General features: G+C 42.5%; 1 protein-coding gene across 1 annotated transcript in view; it reads right to left on the bottom strand.

Annotated features, from left to right (window-relative positions):
* Window positions 1-6,089, bottom strand: part of ZSWIM9 (zinc finger SWIM-type containing 9) — a 181,946-nt gene that overhangs the window by 147,067 nt on the left and 28,790 nt on the right. The gene's annotated exons all lie outside the window — the stretch shown is intronic.

The following is a 6,089-nucleotide window of genomic DNA, read 5'->3' as shown; positions in this document are numbered from 1 at the left end:
AGGGGACGTTATGAGAAAACAATCATGGTATTCCTTATTGGGTGATGACCCAAACGAACAATTTTAGAACTGGGTAATGCCAGAAAACGTAGATGACGTATGCTACAAGGAGATCACTAGCAAATATAATGCCAAGTTTGCTACAATCAATCGGCCAGTTCAACACACTGCGTTTGTCTGCATCCATTTCATTTTTGTTTTGTTTTATTTTCACTTTTTCTCCGACGTCGTTCATCCTTTGGGAACCCTTGGACCTGCTGGAGCTGGACTCCGGCAGTCAGGTAATCCCATCATTGGTGTCACCTCATTCTTTGATGATTATTGTTACTTTTTTGGTGTTTATTGTTATTTTCCACGTAAGTGGAGATTTTTGTGGCTTTTCCTTACATTTTGAGTAAATTTGGTTGGTATTCTGGACATTTGAATGTTATGTTATGAGACGCTGGGTCTTATTTATGTGCAAGGCAGATTGTGGATTTTTCAAAAAGATTTTATTAAAAAATTTTAAAATATTTATTTATGTTGAGATCATGAGAGGCACAGAGGGAGAGAGAAATCTCAAGCAGACTCCATGCTGTTAGCCCAGAGGCTAAAGTGGGTCTCCATCCTCAGGAAGCATGAGATCATGACTTGAGCCAAAATCGAGAGCCCAAAGCCTAAACAACTGAGCCACCCAGGCACCCCAAGATTTTATTTTTAAGTAACCTCCACACCCAACATGGGGTTCAGACTCACAGCCCCAGGATCAAGAATCGCACACTTCATTGACTGAGCCAGATGTGCATCCCTGGATTTTTTTTTTAACCTTACAGTTTTCTTTTCTTTTTTTTTAAATTTTTTTTTTACATTTTATTTATTTTTGAGAGAGAGAGAGAGAGCACAAGTGGGGGAAGGGCAGAGAGAGGGAGACACAGAATCCAAAGCAGGCGCCAGGCTCTGAGCTGTCAGCACAGAGCCTGACACGGGGATCAAACCCACGAACCGTGAAATCAAGAGCTGAGCCGAAGTCAGTTGCTTAACCGACTGAGCCACCCAGGCACCCCTAACCTTCCAGTTTTCAAAGTCTTTACCCGGCTATTCAGGCCTATCTTATGTATGTATCTATGGGGACTGGGCATGGGTCTCCCCATTACCTCAGTTCTCAAAGTTCTCAGAATCCTAAATAAGGCCAGATCTATGTATACACAGGTTAAGCTTGAGCATAGGAATTCATATGACTATGAGTCCTCATTCCAGAGCCTGTCTCTCTTCATTATTGTGCTAGTGGGAACAATGGTAATTTGTGATTTTTGGTATCTTTAACTTGAAGTTGAAGCAAACTTGAATTTGAATTTTAACTTTAAAAATTTCCCAACAAAACCGGAAACATCTTAATTAGAAAAAATTCAAAAGCACAAAATGATGAGTCAGATAGATACATCTGAGTGTGTTAAGATTCAGAATCAGAGTCAGATAAATAATCCACAAACTAAAAGATGTGAACAGCAGATTATTGTTATAATATACAAAAAAAAGCATTGGGCATCAATATCGAAAAATAAAACCCCTGGTTCAAAACAGGCTAAAGTTATGAAGTAACATTTTACAGAACATGAACCACAAGGGGCCATGAATCAATGAAAACCATTTCAACTTCTAGTTAGCAGGGATCTTCTATAAAAACTATAAGGAGATACCATTTTGCATCGTTAAATTGCCAAATTTTAGTTTCTTGTATCTAGTATGGGAGAATATATAAAGCACAAAATATATTTGAGTACTGTTATTTGTTGTGTAGAATGATTTTTTAAATTTTTATTTATTTTTGAGAGGGAGAGAGACACAGAGCGCGAGCGGGGAAGGGGCAGAGAGTCTGCCCCTCACCTGTGCATGCTTTCTCTCTCTCAAAAATAAACTTAAAAAATAAAATAAAATGAGAGCTAGTCCTTAGCAAACCACCTATGTCACGATCCTAAGAGATCTCCGTGATGGTTGTACCACCATGAAACTCATGGAACTGCTGTCTGCTCACATTTACGGAATTGAAGGGAGGGAGACAGGCTGTGAAAGCCGGGGGCACAACAGGCCCAGCGGGAAGAGGGGACGTGTCCTCTGCAGGGCTCCCGCGAGCTCCGCGTCTAGCCAGACCTGTGAGAGTTTCCCTCAGCCCCGTGATCCCATTTTGTGAGCCTGAAGTTTACGCTGTGATGTAGCTCACTGGGGAAAATGTTCACCCTCCAACAGGGACTTGAACCCCTCATCTATAAACCTGATACATTTAGCAGGAGAATCATTCTGTACCAGGAGGTGATGAGCTGCTCCCGTGGGCTCCTCACAAAGATCCCCGATAAACAAGTTGATGGAGACAGCGAGTGACATCAGTGTCCGCGGGGAGGAGCAGTCCTGCCATCCCATCCCTGATATGCAGTCTGTGCCCATCAGACCCAGCCTTTCTTCCCAGCAGGTGTCCCTTTGCTGGGAAGCTGGCAGCCTTAAGTAAGGAGTTGGTGACACTTGCTGGGAGAATGACAGGGACCCGTGAAGCCCCTCAATGCTCCTGTGCTTGCCCCACACTTCCTTACAGAGGCTTCAGGGTTTTTTTCATGTGTATTTTTCTCATATTCCATCTGTTATGACATATGTATGTTTCCTTCTTTTAAATTTTTTTGCCATCTTTTTTGTCTTCCTCCTTTTCGAAAAAATTTAAAAGTCTAAAAAAAAATTTAAAGTTTATTATTTTTTAAGCATTTTTAAATGTTTGTTTATTTTTGAGAGAGAGAGAGACAGTGTGCGAGCAGGAGAGGGGACAGAGAAAGGGAGACACAGAATCCGAAGCAGGCTCCAGGCTCTGAGCTGTCAGCACAGAGCCCGACATGGGGCTAGAACTCACGAGCTGTGAGATCATGACCTGAGCTGATGTTGATGCTTAACCGACTGAGCCACCCAGGTGCCCCCTCCAGTGACGCATTCTTGGGATTGTGCGGGGAATGACTTTCTATTATTGTACTATATGCTTAGACAAGTCATGTCTTCGTATTTCCTGAAGTCCCAAATTTATTGGCATAGTTAATTTTAATTGATCTCAGCATCTCACTAAAGTATATGCAGCTTCTCTATTGCTGTTTCTTTTAAAAAAAGATTTTTTTTTTAGTTTATTATTTGTAAGTAATCTCTACACCCAATGTGGGGCTCGAACTCACGACCCCGAGATCAAGAGTCACGTGCTCCATTGTCTGAGCCAGCCAGGTGCTCCCGCCCTGTAAAAAAAAAATGTTCAATTCTGATTTTATTTATTCCTTCCTTTTAGGGAAAGACACAGAGTCTTACAGGCGTGTTGTTAATTTTCTTATTCTCTTTATTTGATTTTAACCTTTTTAAAAGTTTATTTACTTATTTTAAGAGCGACAGAGAGACAGAGAGAGTGTGCAAGCAGGGGAGGGACAGAGAGAGAGAGAGAGAGAGAGAGAGAGAGAACCCCAAGCAGGCTCTGCACTGTCAGCGCAGAGCCTGATGTGGGGCTGGAACTCACTAGCTGTGAGATCATGACCCGAGCTGAAACCAAGAGCTGGACGCTTAACCGACTGAGCCACCCCAGGTGCCCCGATATATTGTCTGTTATTATAGAAGATGTGGCTGTTTGTGGTTAATTAGATTTTTACATAGCTTGTCACCTTCTGTGCTTTTATTTTATTTTTTGATGTTTATGTATTTATTTTGAGAGAGAGAGAGGGAGAGAATCGGCAGGGGAGGGGCAGAGAGAGAAAGAGAGAGAGAGAGAGAGTATCCAAAGCAGGCTCTGTGCTGAAAGCAGTGAGCCCCGAGGGGCTCGAACTCATGAACTGTGAGATCATGACCTGAGCCGAAACTGGACGCTAAACCGACTGACCCCCTCCCCCCCTGCCCCGCCCCAGGTGCCTCTCTGCACTTTTATTTTGAAAACTTGTGTAATTTCTTCTTTGGTGTTTCTTATAAAACACATATAAAATGGTCTTGGAGTGTGGTTTTTCCACTATTCAGATAGTGACGCTTGCTTCCTTTTGGTTAGCTTTTGCATGGTGTATGTTTTTTCATTCTATTGCTTCTGGCCTGTTTGTGTATTTGTACTTATTGATTTATTTTTAAAGCTTATTTATTTAAGTAATCTCTGCACCCAACGTTGGGCCTGAACTCATGACCCGGAGATCAAGAGTCGCATACTGAGCCAGCCAGGCGCCCCTGTGTCTTTGTATTTAAATTGTAGTCATGGGGGTGCCCGCTGGCTCAGTCGGTTAAGCATCCGACTTCAGTTCAGGTCATGATTTCACCATTTGTGAGCTCAAGCCCTGCTTCAGGCTCTGCACTGAACTCTGCTCTGAACCTCATGGGATTCTCACTCTCTCCCTCTCTCTCTGCCCCTTACTCACTCACTTGTGTTGTCTCTCTCTCTCTCTCTCTCTCTCTCAAAAATAAATAAAATAAATAAATAAAAGGTAGTTACAGAGCGCCTGGCTGGCTCAGTCGGTAGAGCATGTGACTCTTGATCTTGGGGCTGTGGGTTCGAGCCCCACATTGGCTGTAGAGATTACTTAAAAATAAAACCTTTTAAAAAATAGATAAAATAAAATGTAACTAGATTAGCACATCGTCGGGACATGGTAGGCTTGTGTTCTCTGCCTTTTGATTAGTGTGTCCCGTCATGTCCTGTAATAATTGGTATGGTTGAGTCAGGTTTGTGCTGTTTTTTGCTTTATCGTCTATTTTTGATGTCCTGTGTTGTTCGGTATATTGTTGAGGGAGGCTAAGGGAGACAGCAATAATGAAATGGGTTTTCATAATAATTCGACAAACCCCTCTCTATATCCCTCCCCCCAGGAACACCACCTCCTTCACCAAGGATTGAGGAAATACACAGATAAAGTGGTGACCAAATCAAATCGAGTCAAATTGCCAAGGCAAGAGGACGTAGATTACTATACGAGTTATCAGCAGTCAGGGGGCGCCTGGGTGGCTCAGTTGGTTAAGCGTCTGACTTCAGTTCAGGTCATGATCTAATAATGGTTTGTGGGTTTGAGCCCACCTCAGGCTCTCTGCTGTCAGCACAGAGCCCACTTCTGGTCCTCTCTCTCTCTCTCTGTCTCTCTCTCTCTTTCTGCCCCCCCCCCACTCACGCTCTCTCTCCCTCTCTCAAATACATAAACATTAAAAAATTATTAAATTTTTAAAAATTATTAAAAAATTATTAAATAAATTATTTAAAAATTATTAAATAAAATTACAATTATTAAAAAAATAAGAGTAGTGTCAGAATGTCTGATCTGCAGAGATCTTTGGTGGTTTGTCATAGTCACAGGTCCACTGAACTAAGAGAGATAGAAAGAACTAGAACTGAAATCGAAATCGAAATCGAAATATGACTTCAAGTCTTGGTTTCTAGCAGTGATAGTCTGGTGAACAGTGTTGATATGACCTGAGCCACCACAATAAAGGGTCATGGTTCCTCAGGCATGCAAGTCAATTTTTAGATTCTGAGACCCCTGAATTAATGAAAGCCCAATCATTCTGAGGAGGAAATCAGAAACTCTCACAAAAGTTTATGTATGTAAGTTTTTCTTCTATCCTTCTCCAAAGGGAACTATTTGACCTTTTATCAGAGCTATTTTTTAAAATTTTTAATAATTTTTAAACTTTGTTTACTTAGGGAGAGAGAGAGAGCACGCATGCGTGCTGGGGAGAGAGAGGGAGAGAGAGAGAATCCCAAGCAGGCTCTACACTGCCAGCGGGAGCCTGATGTGGGGCTCGAATCCAAGGACTTTGAGAACATGACCCAAGCCCAAATCTAGAGTCAGACGCTCAGCCGAGTTACTCAGGCACCCCTAAAGCTATTTATTTTATTTTATTTATTTTGAGAGAGAGGGAAAGTACAAGTGGAGGAGGGGCAGAGAGAGGGAGAGAGAGAGAGAGAGCAAGAGAGAGAGAGAGAGAGAGCAGGTTCCTAACTGCCAGCGCAGAGCCCTACGTGGAGCTTGAACTCACAAACCATGAGATCATGACCTGAGCAGAAGTCAGAGGCTCGGCTGACTGAGCCACTCAGGTGCCCCAACTGAAGCTATTCTGCATTGGGTAAAGAAAGA

This window comes from Panthera pardus, unplaced genomic scaffold (genome assembly GCF_024362965.1).
Source record: "Panthera pardus isolate Hobbes unplaced genomic scaffold, ASM2436296v1 HiC_scaffold_18, whole genome shotgun sequence".
Taxonomy (NCBI): Eukaryota; Metazoa; Chordata; class Mammalia; order Carnivora; family Felidae; genus Panthera; species Panthera pardus.
The sequence above is the reverse complement of the archived record's forward strand: the minus strand, read 5'-3'. Positions and strand labels throughout refer to the sequence as shown.